Raw genomic sequence first — 20,410 nt, 5'->3', positions numbered from 1 at the left:
GGGTTATGGGAAGGGGTAGGATTAGAGCTGGGGTTATGGGAAGGGGTAGGATTAGAGTTGGGGTTATGGGAAGGGGTAGGGTTACAGCTGGGGTTATGGGAAGAGGTAGGATTAGAGCTGGGGTTATGGGAAGGGGTAGGATTAGAGTTGGGGTTATGGGAAGGGGTAGGGTTACAGCTGGGGTTATGGGAAGGGGTAGGATTAGAGCTGGGGTTATGGGAAGGGGTAGGATTAGAGTTAGGGTTATGGGAGGGGTAGGGTTCGAGTTGGGGTTATGGGAAGGGGTAGGGTTACAGCTGGGGTTATGGGAAGGGGTAGGATTAGAGCTGGGGTTATGGGAAGGGGTAGGATTAGAGCTGGGGTTATGGGAAGGGGTAGGATTAGAGTTGGGGTTATGGGAAGGGGTAGGATTAGAGCTGGGGTTATGGGAAGGGGTAGGATTAGAGCTGGGGTTATGGGAAGGGGTAGGATTAGAGTTAGGGTTATGGGAGGGGTAGGGTTCGAGTTGGGGTTATGGGAAGGGGTAGGGTTACAGCTGGGGTTATGGGAAGGGGTAGGATTAGAGCTGGGGTTATGGGAAGGGGTAGGATTAGAGCTGGGGTTATGGGAAGGGGTAGGATTAGAGTTGGGGTTATGGGAAGGGGTGGGATTAGAGCTGGGGTTATGGGAAGGGTAGGGTTAGAGTTGGGGTTATGGGAAGGGTAGGGTTACAGCTGGGGTTATGGGAAGGGGTAGGGTAGAGTTGGGGTTATGGGAAGGGGTAGGATTAGAGCTGGGGTTATGGGAAGGGGTAGGATTAGAGTTGGGGGTTATGGGAAGGGGTGGGATTAGAGCTGGGGTTATGGGAAGGGGTAGGGTTACAGTTGGGGTTATGGGAAGGGGTAGGGTTACAGCTGGGGTTATGGGAAGGGGTAGGATTAGAGCTGGGGTTATGGGAAGGGGTAGGGTTGGAGTTGGGGTTATGGGAAGGGGTAGGATTAGAGCTGGGGTTATGGGAAGGGGTAGGGTTACAGCTGGGGTTATGGGAAGGGGTGGGATTAGAGCTGGGGTTATGGGAAGGGGTGGGGTTAGAGCTGGGGTTATGGGAAGGGTAGGGTTAGAGTTGGGGTTATGGGAGGGGTAGGGTTAGAGTTAGGGTTATGGGAAGGGGTGGGGTTAGAGTTAGGGTTATGGGAAGGGGTAGGGTTAGAGCTGGGGTTATGGGAAGGGTAGGGTTAGAGTTGGGGTTGGGGTTATGGGAAGGGGTAGGATTAGAGTTAGGGTTATGGGAAGGGGTAGGGTTGGAGTTAGGGTTATGGGAAAGGGTAGGATTAGAGTTAGGGTTATGGGAAGGGGTATGGTTGGACTTAGGGTTATGGAAGGGGTAGGATTAGAGTTATGTTATGGGAAGGGGTAGGGTTGGAGTTAGGGTTATGGAAGGGGTAGGATTAGAGTTAGGGTTATGGGGAGGGGTAGGATTAGAGTTAGGGTTATGGGAGGGGTAAGATTAGAGTTGTGTTATGGGAAGGGGTAGGGTTGGAGTTAGGGTTATGGAAGGGGTAGGATTAGAGTTAGGCTTATGGGGAGGGGTAGGATTAGAGTTAGGGTTATGGGAAGGGTAGGATTAGAGTTGGGGTTATGGGAAGGGGTATGGTTGGACTTAGGGTTATGGAAGGGGTAGGATTAGAGTTATGTTATGGGAAGGGGTAGGGTTGGAGTTAGGGTTATGGAAGGGGTAGGATTAGAGTTAGGGTTATGGGGAGGGGTAGGATTAGAGTTAGGGTTATGGGAGGGGTAAGATTAGAGTTGTGTTATGGGAAGGGGTAGGGTTGGAGTTAGGGTTATGGAAGGGGTAGGATTAGAGTTAGGGTTATGGGGAGGGGTAGGATTAGAGTTAGGGTTATGGGAAGGGTAGGATTAGAGTTAGGGTTATGGGTTATGGGATATGGTTAGAGTTGGGGTTATGGGAAGGGTAGGATTAGGGTATATGGAATTTTGCTATTACATACGATGAACTATTCCCAGTGACGTCAACACCTACACGCATAGAGCGTTTTCAGCGCATGAATATTCATGTATATTCATTAAAGTCCCAAAGAATGCCAAAAGAAAACAAATAAAAAATCCAGTAAAATTCATTAAAGAATCCAACAACTTGTCTTGTGCATTTAATAATAATTTCAGTACAGCGGCGACAATATTCTTAGTTTCTTGGCTAGAAATATTTTTTAACTAAATGTGTCCGTGTTATAAACTCCTGTCACCAAGTTTAAAGGCAAAAAAGAAAACTGGAACTCGGGGAAAATAGTGTAAAACATGTTGAAAAAGCGGCATGCAATTTTAGCGAATTGTGGTAAAATGACGTAATAGCGAAATGTTGATTTAGCGAATCTCACTTGTCATTGTTGATTTCTTCGTTTGGCGGCCATTTTGAATTGACAATAAAGTCATTAGCGACATCATGAATTAGCGAATCAGTTCTCTCGCTAAATTCGCAAAAAAGACATGCTCGCGAAAAAGACATGTTTTACAGTAGTTTCTTCTCCGGTCACTAATATGCAATGAGTGGAGCTGCAACTGTACTCAGAGCTAACGAAATCAATGAAGCAAGCAAAAGAATGAGTTTGATCACGAGAATTTAAAATGTGTTTTAGGAATAGTTTACATTATAAAGTAAACTAATTGTGGCCTGGCGCCATTTTTAATCGATATCAAATGATTTCGCCTTGAAAATTACAGATTAGAAAGAGAGGTTTTGATCTTGGCAGGTCAAGGGGTCAGTCTATAAGTTGCAAAACAGTACGTCTTTTGTTTCGATTGACCGCACGGGTGCTCTTGCCTATTAGTTGTAATCAAGCTAAAACTAATATATATATTGTTTATATCAACATCGAGCACTTCGCCTAAACCAACATGTTTCTTAAAAGACGGGGGATTTGAAGAGGTGGGGTAAACAAGTGAACGTTATATGAGTTTTTAAGTGTAACGAAAACAAAAACTACGAAATTTTGACAACAGATTAAGTGTATAATTATAGAAACGTGTATGAGGTTCACAACACCATAGACTTCAATTTAAACATGCATATTACACACCGTTTTCCAATGAACAGGGGTCAGTGAAACATGTTCGTGCATTCTAGCGGAAATGATGTTATCATATCCAAATAAGGCAACTTGTATTCTACCTTCACAATTGAAAATGCATACTGTAGTGTCAAATACCCAATGACGTCATAACAAAGTCTCGCGAGAAAGATGAGATCGTATTTCTATTCATCCTCTATTTATTATTCTCATTTTGAAATGAACAATGCCTCTTGTATATATTTGCCAAATTGCTCCGATTATGGGGCTGACAGAACGACAAAAAGCTCTAATGACAGAAATATGCAAAGAATGTTGTCATTTTAACCACATGTTACAAGTTTTTTGCACGCAAACACGGAGATTTTGAATAGCAGGAATTCACATGTGACAGCTGAGTCCCGCAATGTTTGCCAAAGCTTGAAATCGCGTGCAGACTGTAGACAGCGTGTAAGAACTATGAATTGAATCATTTTCGAATACCATACTTTGAAAAATATAAATATCTCATTAAGGGTCATGTTAAAGGTATTACATGCTTTTATCCAATCATTTATCACCTGTATGACCTCTGACCTTGCGTGCGAGTATTACGTCTTCGGATGACTCACAAGGTGTACTAGATTATGACATTGTAACTGGCTGCAGATTGCTGTAACATAATCCACATTAAAACATTTTCGCAGAAGTACATAATAAAATACTTGTTCCGTTAATATAGTTGTTGAGCGTAATGAAATTTGACCTTCAGTTCCCGTTGAATAGTCTCGTTTCATTTCATAATTGTAACATGCTCGTAATAACTGTCGATTGATAGTCAACTACACCGAAAATCCGGTTTAGAAACCTCTATAATATAATATACTCAATTTGGGCGATCTATTAGCGTTTTCATGTCATCATTATCTTACCCTTGGCGAGTGAATTCTAAGGGCGCGTATCAGGCTTGCATTGTGAATATTTGTCTAGTATGTTATTTACACTGAAACTTGCACAATATGGTTAGTTATCATTCATCACCTATCACGTGACTCGACATATCTAGTGCCCGAGGCATGGATTTAATATTACACAATGTCGTCATACTCCACGTCAAACGTTCTTTGTAGTCGGACATAAACCGATGATTGAAGAGGGAGTTACATTAGTTTCGGAAACCAGTGAATTAATATTGGTACTATGTACTATGGTTTGGGAGGCGGTTTACCCTCTGTTGTTAGGTAACGCTTTTCGTGAGCTATGTGGTGTGCCGGGGTTACTCTGATAGCCGTGGTTATCTCGCCTCAAGTGGATCTCTTGTTTTACAAATTACTCCGGAACGTGCCCGATATAATTTCTCAAATGACATCGTTCGCAGTGGGCACGTGAGGGAGAAGACTTTCCACGCGACTGAGAAAACGTTCTATCTTCCGTGTGTTTTTCAGAAAACAAGTTTCAAAAAATGTGATGCTTTTTTCTATTCGTCAAATTAGAAAGTCATATCACCACAGTGGGACACCACTGCGTTTATGGTACACACTACTATAGAATGAGATAAACTTACCCCATGACATGATGGCAGGCATGTTGTAAGGCTTTTTCCAATATCTATTCAAATCATCTCGAAAAATGTTTCTTGAAATATAATGACTCGTAGTTTCCGTCTACAGCTCGGATTGATATAAGAATTTGCCGGTAAACACTCGTGTCTACTGACGTCAATTTAAGTGGAAATGTCGCGGAATTATATCTACTAACACGCCATCCACATATCTATTTACCATTTATATATTGTGTTGTTGCGTGAGATGTGAACTGCCACGTGAGAGTACATCTATATATACTTACCTGTTTTTTTTTCAAGATTAATGATTAGGATTTTTATTTTTAAATATCTTCGCCGATCAAATGTCCCTTGTTACTGCTTTGGAATATTGTCCCGATGCGTGCATATTCACAGAAATTCGCTTCTATCTATACCGAATTACTACAGTGATTTGGAAAAACGTGTGAATCCTGGCAAACCATCAACTATTTCGTAGCATATTCAGATCAACAAATATTCAACAATAGTCTAAAGACCCCGGATAAATATTTAAGAATGACGTCAGAGTACAACTTTAGTGCACCACTGACAACTGTCGAACAGCGCGCGTTCGAATTCCCTGTAAACAATGTATCTTACACGTAATACGTCGCATGGGACTCACATCAGACACGACGCGTCACGAAGTCTGTGCCTCGTTGTCACAGTATCATAGCGTTTTTCTTTTACTTTATTAAAGTAGTAAAACATGGAGAGGTCATGATGACCCTCCGCCCATAAGTACGTTTCAGGGTGGCTTAACAGGTGCGTATCATGTCCTTTGAAGCATCTCCGCAGACATCGTCGTTCTGCTTTATCGCCTTTCTGAGTTGTCGATTTACGATCAATTTAGGCCACAGCATTGTTACTTAATTCATGCACCCAAATCCACTAGGCAGAACTTGTCACAAACGTCATCGTCAAAAATATAAAAAAAACAAGCTAAAACACGATAACACTTTCGCCATCTATTTTTTTTACTCAGTATGGCCACACAAATTTGGTTATATGTTTTACACTAGTACAGGAATATGATTTTACATATTATGTGGTCACAGTTTCGACGAATTAATAATAAAACCATTGGAGAATGTAGCAGTTGCAATAGTTCAATGCCTAGACAATATTTGATCTGTTAAAATACGTGTTCCACCATCTGTCTACCTGCACTATTCATATGTAACCAGGCGCACGCAACACGTAAGATTAAATTTATGATGCAAATTGTTATCGGCAGCGATTATAAAATGTACAGGTGCCCTGGACGGACAAATACAGACGGTTTGGTGTGCATATGGATATTTCTATTGGAGAAACATGCAGAGCGTGTCGTACCAGACTCGTCGGAGATTTACAGCATTTTCATCTTGTGTATTAATCGATAAAATATCTTAAACGCATTAGACAGTTTGTGCCATGATTACCCCCAAAAATACACTCCAGGCATACAGTATATTGTGCTGCCTTAAGTCACGATGACCGATTGAGTTAAAAGACACACGAAGAACCTTACGAAACCACGGACCACCCGCTATTGAAAGGGGAAGGACTGACTGGGAGTTGTGACGAAAGGGGAAGCTACACGACAAGCGTATACTGTCATGAAACCGGGATTGCCTCAATTAGGTTGTGCCAGTAAGAATTATATTAGCAATATACTCTTGCACATTGGTCGCCAGTCATGAATGTGTGCAAGTGATTTTCGCGTTCTTACCTCCACAATTACTTGTCACTGTCAAGTTACCGTCACGCTATCAGGGATGCTAGTTGAGCAGTACTTTTCCCCGTCGTCGTCTCGTCTTGCGAACTTCTCTGTAAACTACTGAAAAGAAAAGGGGAACTTATCTGTAAGTGGCTGTACCGTCAATACGAATCAGTTCGTGCATACTGTCACGAAATACCGATTCAAAAGGGGGTTGTAGGGCACTGCACGCCTTGGGGGAACGGCACAAAAACAAAACAAAATAGGTCGGTATACACGTGACCTGACATATGCCATATGGGAAAGTTAGGGGTTAAGTATTACTGATGTATCGACTTACACTCAATTAAAAAGACTCCGTAGCTTTCAAAACAATTTAACAATTATTCTTCTTCTGTAAGTTTGAATCGAATTAACTCGTATCTGTACATACATCGTAGCTTCCTTGAGTAGTGTTTTCTAAACGGGTCAGACCACGCAATGCGGCCCGGGACCGTCAAATCTCACCCGCAAAGGCGTATACAAAGGTGTCACGAGCAACGAAATCCCGCGAAATCTCACCGCATGAGCTCACTTTCGTGATGTTCTGACACAGCATAAAGAGAGTACGTAAATCTGACTCAGGAAATTCCATTTAATGATTGCACCCCTCCTTAATATTCGGCTGAGCATTGAACAAGTCTCCTATAACGTGGAAAAAATGGTGATTTTCTAATTTAAACCGAAACAAAAATACCTTGACCAACTAATCTCCGTCCATCCCAATATGTTTTTTACAATTTCGAGTCATTTATGAAAAATACCGTAAAACTTGGACTCAACGGAACGAGCGTTATGTTATTGGAAATACAAACTCCAATCATAGCCACGCCAACTTGATGTACAGTTTTTGCGAGAATGTGTCAAAATTGTGATTCGACTTTTTTTAATAACTTAACGCTGCAAATGTTGTGGACAATCATATACGATCCTCAATCACTTTTTTTTAGCAGATTACGTCTTCGGGGCATCCATTGTTTAGTATATAATCATTATAATGGTTACCCTAACGTCAATTCAACACTTTTGACAAACTTGATTTTAAAATTCGGCATAACACTGAACAAAATTTAGTCGTCTTATCGTTGTCAGAGAAATGGTCCTGCAAGCCTTTTCACTGTTTAATTTTATAGGGGGGTATGTTCTTTACTTGGAATACTGCGTGTTTTAATTCCATTTTCCTGTTCAAAGATTTATTTTGATCAGAAATCCGCAGATGGCAATCATCTTTCCATCGACTACTCGTCATGTGTGTATATCCATTTCTTCCAAGTCCGAATGAATCTATTATTAAACACTGGAATGATAATTCAGTATAGTGGCAGCAAACACAACTAGGCCACATGATAAATCAGTCCCACATCAATCTTTGAAACATCTAAAGGTTAATCATCCATCATTTTGTAGCAAAAAACATACAAACGACAGGCTTCAAAAAACACAGTTTTAACAGCAAACGTGGGAAAACTGTTTTCAGACCCATACCACGCATTTGTGCCGCCCACAACGACAAATTATGGCCATAAGTACTTAATCGAGTGTCCGATCAACCAATCATGCAAGACAGTGCAATAATTATTAGGTATCCAGTCGAAGCCATTCAACCAAATACGCATATATCGGTGACTTGCGATGTTTGTGTAACTACTAGTCCTTTTTGTGATTTATGCAATTCCCACAATCTTCAATCACAGTCCCTCTGACTGTGCTTCAATATAGACTTCGTGATAGAAATCCATGTCTCATGACATTTGAACCTACACTTAACCGACACAATAAAATTAGTGTAGTGTAGATTCACTTTAACGGCTTTGATCATCACGCCTGAACGATTACGTATTCTATAAACTTGAGTTTCACAAAAGGTATTTGTTCGAACAACAAAGTACTAGTCCAACAAATTTATGTTGCCGTTAAACTGTAGTACGTGTTTATTGTCAGGAGATAAACATGCCAAGCAAACCGCTCAAAACCTGCTCTATTTCGTGAATATTAATTATCTGATCACTGAAACCCTGGAGAACACTGCGTGCTATCGAGAGCGCTTATAGCCTCATAGAAGCATACGAGCGCTGCATTTGTTGTTTTTCCTGCGACAGGGAACCAGTAAATGCTAAAACGTGCAATCGGGAATACTAAGTCTCGCGTGATCATATTGCATCCTAGATAATCATGAAATTATAACTGCATAACACCCTCACTCACATTGACAAAAACGTACGTGATGCATTCTGGGTAATCCGGAAATATTGATTATCAATTTTGTTTTCTTGTCACAGGGTTCTTGGTGCAACCATGGTTACTAAAAAAAATAGTAACCGTGGTGCAACTCGCACGTAAAGAACCCCTTAACAATGAATACGTCTAACTGATTGTACAACTTTGCAGTCTTACAGGAGGTTAAATGAACACTCATGTTGGCGGAACAAGTAATCTCATACAGTAATATTACATTCTCATAGTACAGCATTCTCGTCTTTTGCGCCAATTAATTCCATTCCCATCATAGTTGGGTAACCTGGCGATAAACTGCAACTCACTCACGCTTGTCTGTCAGAAATATTCGACATTTATGGTGACATATCAATGTATACTGTAAATGGAGTTACTTGCTGTAAAGCCAGTTGAAATTCTATACTTCCAGTCGAAGAGGGGCCGATATCGTGTACTTTAAAGTGGGGTGTCGTCACCTGCGCATGCGTCAGATGGCCACAGAGTGTCACTGCTTACAAACAAGCGTCCACCCACGAGCCTTTGCGTCTTAACTCAGACAACTTGAACTAATAATGATAGTAGTTGTGTGAGGTTTTAAGCACGCGTTGTTGTTGTTGTTGTCGTCGGTTGGGACTCCCGCGCGTGCGCAGGTGACGCCCCCCCCGCTTTAATTTGTGAGCATAACAAAGCTGATTTCAACCAATTTGTTAAATGTTTACTTGAATGTTACAAATCAGGTACTAGTATATAGAATACAGTAAGCTCGTGAAAGCATGAATGTGTTTTTTCATATATTAAAATAGTTATAAATATTTAATAAATTTCAAATGACGTTTGAAAACAACTTGAACAGCCACGATCATTGGTATTATTACACTGCCCTTAAGGAATATCTTTGAATGTCACTTGATTTTTTGTGGCTCGGCTAATGACTGAAGGTAACCAGCAAAGATGGTTAATGGGCTTTAACAAATGGTTTCCATGGATTTGAATGAAGCACGAGTAGGGTCCTCCAGGTTCTATGTTTCATGAAACTCGCTATATCTAACTAACCATATTTCTTTTTTTTCTTTTTTTTTTCAGAACTTGTCCACGTGCCGAGCAGACGGAATCTGTCTTCGCGTAGAAACGTTTATTGTAGGAAATAGTATTGTGTATATCAGTCCAAAGTGATGGATGTTGACTTGTGTGTACAAAAGATTAACAGTTACGTTGAGTATCGGTGTGAATTCCTGAAATACGTTAGAACTGGGGAACTGTTTCCAACGCGCGACCGTCAATCCTTTCTCTGTCAAACTCATAACACGTAAATACAAGACCTGTCAACCTACAGGTGTCAAATAGTGAATGAAACCAATGACTAGGCAGATTATATTATATACTCTAATGAGTAGTACAGAGGAATGTCTGAATCAATTCTGAGATTGTATTTATATTAACAGGTCGACCTCTGCCATGTTTGGAATGCCGCCATGTTTGCGTCGAAGGCAGTCGTCTGCGTCGTATCGCTCTTTTCTCAAGTGAGCCAACACGTAACGCACATCATCTTTCTACATCGAGTCAAAGAAAAAACAACTCATAAACCGAATCTTTAAAAAATATCGACGTTGTTTCTCCGTAATATCAATTCAAGAATAAGACATTCCATTCTTGACATGATATTTATCTGTAATTGAATTTGACATTTTTGCAAACTCTGAAATCGTGCACAAGGGAGTGTCAACAGGTTAGCAGGTATGTTGGTCGTTAGTGTGTTCTTATACACTGTCTATGGAGCATATTTACCATTTCCGGTGTATAAAACTGATAAACAGGCCAAAATTACAAAATGTTCCACGTATGACTTCAATATGTGATTAAAAAATATGTCCCCTGCAAATAATGTACTGCACTGGAGCCCTTAAATATAGAAAGAGAGACTACGTTTGCGCATGCGCGCACAGTTAATATCAAACGATATGTAATGGGCTTCTTAGCAGCAGTATTGATGGAACACTGTCGACATTTCAGAATATGATTACTTGAATGCATCATCGCTCCGATGCTATTACATACACTGACGACATACGACCGTATTGATTGTATCAACGAGATAACTATCAGCTCATTGGCGCTTTGTGACGTCACTTCCCTGTGCGGGGTCCTTGACTTTCTTGTCGATTTGGTATGCTCCATTGATATTAAATGGTTTTAAATAAATTTAGTATCGTTTTTTTTTATTCTGCATGTTGATGAAAAAATTGAATTATGAACTAACAATATTTTATGACTCAATGTTTAGCATTTGTTAGATGAAACATGAAAAGCATTAATGCGCATGCGCGGCGTCTGTTGGTGTACATACAGCATGATTAGTACACATTAACATGCAGTATCAAACAATATTGAAAATTTAACGTTCACACCCATATTCCTTTTAAACATATTTTTTCAGGATTAAACGCTTAAAAACATTGTTTTGCGCCGCGGAATTTTGAGTGATAACATCTTTGTCACTTGGACCCCTTCAAATCGGTTGGTTGGTCCCTGAGAATAATACTTGTATATTACAGATCGTGGGGTTATAAATCCACAATGGTTAGAACGGATGCTGTCTGGTCATATCATGATTCCGGCTACGCATGAGACCGGACCACAACTCGCCATTACCTCAGAGTCTATTTTTAGCTCATATATATGTATCTGAAGATGAAATCGGACTGATGTTACATATCGTGGCCCAAAAGCAGATTCTGACAGTTTATTGTAACCATGGTAACTGTTACATCAAGTGATAGCCGTGACGACAACGGGAGATGTCACGGGATCACACTATTGAGCACAGTGTTTCAATACGAACAAGAAATAAGTGACATGGGGGAAGTTAGTAACACGAATGGCTTATCGTATCACTGTACTTAGCGTTTTTGCACACTGGTCAAAATGCGTACATAAATGGCCTCGCCACCACATGTTAATGGAACTCTAGACACACTGTGACATCGTTCAATTGATTGAGATCTACAAACAAAATACTGTACATAAATGCATGCTATCAATGTCCTCTATTCAATGATAAATCCCTCACGGTAAATCGTACGTGTCATAGTCTGCGTGTGTGCATGATTAATGTGAATGCAACATTGTGCTGACAGATACTCGCGCCAAAATTAAGGCATGTTCTAATAAAGCGTGGCAGACGTCCACGTCCACCGCGCCTCAATCCATGCAGGTCTCATGAGACGTATACAAAAATGCGCGCGCGTTTTAATGGTGGTTCCATTTGTTTCTGTTTTGCAACTTTGATGATACTGTACTAAAAATAACTCATTCGAAATACGACTAATCTTCTTTCTCATCATAGTGCGCAGCCGAATAACTTTTTTGTTATATATTATGCCGCAGCACTGGCAGACGACATAACGTGACTGAGCTGTCATCATCTGTCGACACGCGCTAATTACAATGTATCCAGATGGGTAGGCAGATAAATACTTAATATGGATGGTCAGTCTGATGGATGGTTCGGAGTCTATAAGTCTAAATCGATACCAATCTTTGCTTTGCTATGCAGAATAATACTGCGTGTAACATCAACGTGATTTACGGCGTGGCACAGAAAGGGCGTCACGGTCAATGATTCAAACATGCGTATGGTTTGGTTTGTTTTGTTTTAATGTTAAGACGACACAATCTCGCTGTCATATTCTTTTATTTGCGCGTCGCAAACTAGTGAATCCCCGAGGCTAGCTCATATGTCATAAAGAGGTCATGGTTTAAAAAGAGGCTACTTCGCATTATACATACGGGAACTGAACTTTGGTCACGTGACAACTTTCCGCTGATAATTCCAGGATCCCTGGATACATACCAAGACAAGCGAATACAATTACATTATTGGGAAGGTTGACCGACCACTGTGCCATGTAAATGTGTTACTCCGCGATTTCATCCAATAACATCCAAGAACGTTATCTCTTGCAAAAGGTAGTTTTGAAAATAAATGTACTCTCACGTGACCTCGCTCCTTGATACAGTATGACGCGCATATACAACACGCGATGTAAGATTGTGAACATGTAACAAAACATATCTACTGGCATAGATCAAGCACTGTGAAAGAAAACACTTTAATTCATGAGGCAATGTCCTACAATATTGACAACAAAACAAAGTGGGCAACAACAATCAGTCAAATAACTGGTGTTGATAATATACATGATTACTGGAAGGGGGATGGTAAAAGTGTCGAGGGAGTTGTGGAAAAAATAGAAGATGATTATTCAAAAAGGTGGAAGAGTGACATTAATTTAGAAAAATCTGATTCAGGAGAGCTCAATGAAATTCGCACCTACAGGAAGTTCAAAACAAACTTCAAAATGAAAAAGTATTTGATGGATGTGAATAATTCAAAATATAGAAAATATATTTGTAAATTAAGAATTAGTGACCATCAGCTTATGATTGAGAAAGGTAGGCATACCAGACCAAAAACAAAACTGAAACACAGAATCTGCACAAGATGTGACAATAGCTCAGTTAAGGATGAGTACCATTACATTATGGACTGTCCACAGCACAATGAAATGAGGCAGATACTTTTTACAGACTTACATAAGGATAATCCGAATTTTACTTCAATGGATCATCCCGATAAATTTATTTACATTATGACAAACTGCCACATTAAACTTGGTATGTTTATAATGCAAACAGGTGTGTATTAATAATAGTAAAACACTTGATTCTGTACTACCGTGTAATTGCCTTTTAATTAATCTGTTATTTTAATTTTTGTTTACTGTGTTATTTGATTATCCTCCTACATATATTTTTTTTTATTTTACTTGACTATGTTCATCTTCTATAGAAAGAATAAATTAATGTCAATAAAGTTATCTTGTAAAAAAGATGCTGAATAGTTCGAGGTACGAACTTCGGGTTACTAACATCGAGTTTCGAAAACATCGAGTTACAAAAATGACCAATATTTTAGAAACCACGTCCACTTTTGCAAAACCAACCAAATTAAAACTCGATGTTACCAGCTAACCAAACATCGAGTTAAGGGCAAAATAGAATGTTGTTGTTGTTGTTGTTACAGTAAAAAAATTTTGGCTATGCTGGGCACTTTCGTGAATTATTTAAAGCGCGGTAGTCGTCGCGCAGAGCGTGTTCGAATTTCATGTAAATAAACAATGTATTTTACAGGCGTTGTATACGTCGCTATGAGTCCCATATCGATCAGGACGTGGAACGACGACTGCCGCCCTTTAATGTAGACGTTGAACAGCAACACAACTGATGCTGCCCGTAAATCGAGGTTCAGTTAACTGTTAAAGTTCGAGTTACTAAATGTACACGTGGTCGCAGCTGACATTACTACAGTAATACGAATGTAGTATTTCCGTGTTAATTACCAAGTTCATTGCCATCCAATAGAGAGTAACGCATTTATCATAAAGTATACGTTGTTCATTGAAGGTCATAGATGAGTTGGTGATCATAAATGGACGATTGACTAAACATTTACCGTTTTTGTTTTATCTGTTTAGACCTAATTCACTGATTAATATGACTATGTCGAGCATAAAACTGCTTTATATTACAGGATGAAGTTCCAGGTTCGTGAAAATCTAGATAGTTTTAAACTATTCACCACCAGTTTCCTCTTTTCATCACAAACTTATTCCCATTTATAGTCTGCACTTTCCTTCAGAAAAATAGCCATTTTTTTTGAGTAAAACCGAAAATTGACCCAAATTCTGTCTGTGGCCTCCAAAATTAAGGTTCATTTCCAGAAATATTGAAGAATATAAGAAAAAAGTGCAGAAAATGTGGACAAGAAAGACTGATGGTGAGAAGGTTAAGACACATTTCCGGTATTTATACATTACGCATGAATAATAAACAGAAGAGCAACGTCCACACGAAACGAGAGATTACAGGCGTCATTATAAATTGATGGGTTCACGTCACTGTACAAAAAACACTATCTACAATACACTTAGTGTACGTAGTATTTAAAATAAAACAGAAACTTACTGGAACGTTGAACAACTTGCCGGATAAGGTGATCGATGCAGAATGTCTTCGTTTTCCTAAACAAATAAACGAAAAACATAGATTTTCCTGTTCACTGCGCGTTGAACATTGTGCGTGTGTGTGGGCTGGACATCTCCCTTACAGATCCGTGTACAAAAAGAGTATACATGTTTGCCGCTTTACAGACAAGCAGTTAACAATTACTGTACACATATCGCAGCCGGACACTAGACCGCCCACGGATTTAAATCTGTTTAGGTTTAAACTCGGGTCAAATTAAACGATCTTGATGAAAACAAGCGGTTTTTGTGTATTTGGGCAATCTTTTTAATTTGGATAGTGTTTACAGTTTGTATAAACCAATCTGATGTAGTTTCACGAGCTGAGGAGGTGCAATATGGCGAACGTGCATAAACCAGACATATCTGGTTACATGACCAACGTTTTTTGGTCAGTCTGGTTCTTTATTTGAATGTTGACATTGGGCTGTATGCTGACACGTTCAACTGCCACGCGCGTGCACGTGATCAGCAGCTAGTATATGATACCATATTTAAACGTAGCTGTCGCGTCTAACGAGTAACACGTGTGTTTTCAAGCTATTGGGTCTAACTTTACTTTTTAATTTTCCAGAGTGTGGAATTACGTTTTCTTTGCAAATAAACACAACCTGCGAAATCTGATTATTGTGTTTATCTTGCTGTTTGAAGGAAGTTGGTTTATAGGAACACATGTTACGTCCATATTTGGTGGATTTTCTTCTCATATAACCACAGTAATTTGTAAGCGATTCTTTTAAAATATCAACCCGTTTCTTGACTTGTCGAATACGTATCTGGTAATATAGACATATCCCATCTTGTACAAGTGACCCAGTTGACGTTACAAAATTAAAATATGTGGCACTAATGAACATACGTCGCATGGGACTCATAGTACTCAGTTTCAATATCTCCTCGAGATGTCCTGAACAATTGGAGATTTGAAAAAAAAAGAAGAACGTTATACAGTACCAAGTAACCAATTCAACCACAGTCCCTCGATCCCAGAGGGACTGTAATTCAACTAGGTTAAGTCCCGGGGGTTAAGTAGTTTCGTCGTAAAACGTTGATTAGAATGATGTTTTCAAATGAACATATACATAATTGGCGTTTTAGGCCCAGACATACCTGTATGTGTCGCCGGAGTACCCGCTAGGAACCAGTTTGAATTGTAGCTCAAACTAATAAATTAGTTGGCTGAGGTTGTGGATATTGCGGTACCCTGTACACCGTGGCGTAACTCTCTACACAGCTCGCGGCTGTGAATTGTCGCGCGCCTTTCCTGTCTGGCTTTATCTTGTTTTCACAACGTATATCATTTAATCGCTTTTTTTCTTCGAGATTTGATTGTTCTTTTGCCGAGACGCATTATCGTAGTATTGAACGGTATTCACGTGTGTATTTATATCATGTTGTTGTAAACTGGCACCCAGTCCGTTGGTTTACAACACAAAAGATACTGAATGTTCACGATCGTTGTAGAATTGTTAACATTGTTTGGCTTACATTGTTATAGACCGGGCCTTGACCACAGCTCAGCTCACCTACTTCGCCGTTATCAATCACTCTGCCCAACACCCCTATCAAGTTAGATAACACCGATGGTGTACGTGCATTGTACACAATTTATAACTGATTTCCTAGTAGTTTATTGTGTAAAAGGATTAATTATTCTCAGGGTTTTAATTTTCCTGACTGGAAAATGTGCTAAACACATTATCTAAATGATAAAACCGTGAATTTAAAACCCACTGAATATGTCTGAATTGGCAAATCTGCGAAATGTAATAGTAGGTACTTATGACGTCACGTTTTATCATTCCCGTTATTAATAAAAAAAGCACAGGAATCGTATCTCTGAAAATAAGAGTCAACTCTAACAACATTAACAGACTGAAACACACACAGACGGCCAAACTCAGCTTGTATGCACGTCGGTTTAATTAGACATCTCGAGGATGGGTATCGTATGACTGCGACATTATTTTATTGTCTAGGAATTATCGATTTTTTCGAGTAAGACCCAATCAATTAGTTGTCTGGTAGTACTCATAACCGTTGACCGGCGCAACAAGTTCGATGTCGAAGAAAGTGGTTTGAACTTTGATAGCGCCCTCTTGCGCCTAGTAGACGTATTGTTAAACGTTGACCACGTTTAACATTTCGCTGAGCAGAAAAACAATAACAAAAATTTACTGTGTTAATAGGGTATTGCGTTATTGTTGATCAGTGGCGAATCCAGCAAAATGTATGGGGGGGGGGGTCCAAGCTTCGCTTAAGATATACGGAGCGTAAATCGCAGAGAAGCTATGCGTAATCCAGATGAAATGAATCGTCATGCGTTTGGGAGGGGCCATGGCCCCCTGCCCCCCCTCTGGATCCGCCACTGTTGTTGATGTATGGTTTTATGATTACATGTTTATCCGTCCCCTGGTATAGTTGCTTTTTCTCAATCTGTTTGTCTGTAATTTATCCGTCGACGTAAACTTGAAATTCTCTGACAGGGAGACTGTGCCTGAACTACACTCAGTGTAGCGTCAACTTTGCATGCTTCCCATGGCCCCGTGCATTCATCGGACCACATTGTGGAAATAGACATCAAGGGGCTGTACAAAGGCATCTCAAGTGTCTCCAAATAACGCAGACAACTTGGCGCTGTACTACAAGCGACGTTTTCAAAATGTTGGTAAACTGAGGTGAAAGGCATGCTGCGAAACGTGATCTATGTACACTATATAAACTGTCACTATGAGCGTACCATGAAAGAATATAGAATAAAGTATTCTTTTTGACCTTCAGTCGAGATAAGTAAACTTGAACGAGCCTAAAAGTAATGGTGTGTGTTCTTGGACTTAGGTGACCCCCTTCTCATGGTACTGTCTCTGTAAAACATGCACATCACTCAAGTATTTGTAGCCTTGGCAACATGCATGTAATAAATTTCACCTGTGCGTAAAATAACTTCCTTCCCATGTTTCTACTGTACACAGGTAATCACGTAAAACCACAGTTGTAAAATGTAGATACATCCTGTATGAAACAATGGGTTGGTTGCTTAACCTTCTTAACGTTTTGCTGATTAATTTAAAAGCCTACGCATACATGAAAACATACAGAAGTTCACGCACGGTTTCGCAGGCTCTATGTAAACATACTCCCCACGAATAAACGAACCCTGGCTGGCTAATTTATCCCCGTTCGGATTTGATGTCCGTCCTTCCGTCCCCACCTGTATGCCTGGGTCGATTTCATTCAAACTTCACATATACATCATATTATCAAACATTTCTTCCATTCGGAACTGAATCTCGATCGTACATGGACATATTTCATTCAAACTAGTTAATTCCGTTAAACAAAATTGGTCCTTGCTGCACCCCATTTTTTCAGATCGAATTAAAAATCGCCGATTGGCGGCCATGCTAGAAATGCATGTTGAAGTTCATGGGCGGAATAAGGGAAGAAACAGGTTCCACTTAGTACCATCATGTCTGTCACATGGTGTAAATAATTATTGGCACTAATGTTGACGTCACTAAAACTAGACGGGACTTGTTATTGATAATGATTATGTTGTACCCTGGACTAGTTAATACCAATAGAAAATTTGAGGTCAATAAACTATTTTAGGTTTCCAAGATAAAAACATTTTCTCATATCCCTAACTATTGCAACGTGTTTATGAATTACTGGCTGGCAGTAATATTTATTTTTGACAATTTTGGTTTTTGAAATAGGGTAAAAATGAAATACCATTGTCACACTGTAAACTGTCTTCAAAATGTTTACATAATAATTGGTTATTTTTTTCCAAAAATGTACCACGCAATGTTGTTAATTATTGAGTAGTAATCCAGTGATTAGATAGATTCGTAGTAATTCAAACATTACCAAGTGAAGAATCGGCCTTTCATGGACACGGTTCTTGCGAATTTGCGCGCGCCCTCTCTTTCTATACCTATGCGTATACGTACACGAAGACCCGTCAATAATTTCAAGAAATATCCCTAGTTGTATTATACCACCGTTACCCGAGGAAAAATGGAATGTGCTCTCCTCGTAAAATATTTAAAAGGCGGCAGTCATCGTGCTGCGTCCTGTTCGATATGGGACTCATAGCGACGTATACAACGCGTGTAAAATACATTGTTTATTTACATGAAATTCGAACACGCGCTGTGCGACGACCACCGCGCTTTAAATTCCAACGACTTCTCTTCTAATTCAACCGTAAACCACACACGAACATGTTTCGTCGTCCAGTGCGAGTCACATTAAACAACAAAGCTACCTCCGGAATATTGAATTATTGGTCGAAATAGTTCCATCACCAAGGTTAAAAGGGAGTGTACAGTATATGAACTATGGTTAGGGTGGAAACTGTAAAACAGAAAAATATTCAGAATTTTTCCAATTTCCATAATTATAGTGTAATCTGGAAAGATAAAATAAGTTGACGTAAGAAACGTTAGTGTTGCCTTACTATTATTCGATAAAACTTTGGTTAATTCAGCGGCTATGCTGTCATTCCTTTGTCGTTGGCTGTTATGGTAATACTTCCTCATATCTCAGTTTTACAAGGCAAATAGTACATGGTCACGTGATAACTACCATCATACTATATGTTAAATTACTTTTTAAAATGATCAGAAATGATATGTATTTGTTCAATGAAAACTATATTGCAACAGAATATTAATAGTGTGATCAATGAATGCATACATTTAATATTCTTGAGGTAATGAAAAATGCAAAAGTCCTTTCACTATACCTTAAAGACACTATTTATAAATCCCTTGATTAAAAGTTGCGAAAATAGTGAAGTTTTTATTTTGATAATTCTTTAGTCTTTATCTTTTAAGTTTTTGTTATTGTTTGTTTGTTTTTATTACATTTGTTTATTCTTGTCTTGTTATTTTCTTTACCTTACTAAATCCTCTGATGATTTAGTTGTGTAATAAAGTTATTATTTAATATTGCAACATCCACCAAATTCGAGAAAGATTCAAGTTCTCAGTTTTCCGCCTTAAATAAATATGTTCTGTTGTCGAATAGTGCATGGGAAGCAATTCAATGAGCTGTTTTTCTTGTGAATAAATAGTGTGGAGTTAGCTTTCTTCAACTCGTTAAAGTAAATAAAACATAAATCTGACGTTATAACTTTGTTTACAATATGCTGTATTCTGTATATAGAAACTAATTCGGATATCGCTTCTAGGCTCGGTGTGTTTAACATGCTAGGTGAACATGTTAGTGCTTATCGAAGGGTTGAAGGTCACAGTGAGTTAAAAACAAATATGTTATTGACGAGAGCTGGGCGGGACATCGCCGTAATCATTAGAGTCTTTACGAAACGTAATGGGCGGAGAAGAGTTATTCAGTCGTACTATACAAAACACGTGTATTGTATTGCTTGGGACGTACACCATGATTTCTGTGTGAAATATGGGATGTCCATACATCATATACGTATTAGTGTTGACATGGATAATGTAATCTCACCACCTAACTGGTTTCACAAGCCGTCAACTGTGTATATACGTGCAAGGCGTGACACCACATATCAATGTTCCACAACAGTTTTGTGTATTGAGTTGCCGTTTGATAGCCGACCATGTTCGCAATAACATTCCCGACACTAAGCGACAGTGCAAGACAAAAGAAAACGCGGGCGTTGATAAATTACGACACTGAAACAGACAAAATATCGTATTACGGTAAGAAAACTGTCGTATTACGACAGTCAACAAAGCGAGGAAAC

General features: G+C 39.4%; 1 protein-coding gene across 5 annotated transcripts in view; it reads right to left on the bottom strand.

Moving 5' to 3' along the window:
- LOC100368443 (homeobox protein Mohawk-like) overlaps positions 1–20,410 on the bottom strand; it is a 99,631-nt gene that overhangs the window by 76,965 nt on the left and 2,256 nt on the right. Inside the window, exons 1-2 of one of the 5 annotated variants that reach the window (XM_085495581.1) lie at positions 14,609–14,753; positions 6,344–6,448 (exon numbers count right to left, since the gene is read on the bottom strand). The gene's annotated coding sequence lies outside the window, so the exon portion shown is untranslated. Of the gene's footprint in view, positions 1–6,343; positions 6,538–14,608; positions 14,754–20,410 lie in introns of those variants that run through there. The other 4 variants (XM_085495580.1, XM_085495578.1, XM_085495582.1 and 1 more) reach the window with 4 other exon arrangements.

Source organism: Saccoglossus kowalevskii, chromosome 22, assembly GCF_978046115.1.
Source record: "Saccoglossus kowalevskii chromosome 22, keSacKowa6.1, whole genome shotgun sequence".
Taxonomy (NCBI): domain Eukaryota; kingdom Metazoa; phylum Hemichordata; class Enteropneusta; family Harrimaniidae; genus Saccoglossus; species Saccoglossus kowalevskii.
The sequence above is the reverse complement of the archived record's forward strand: the minus strand, read 5'-3'. Positions and strand labels throughout refer to the sequence as shown.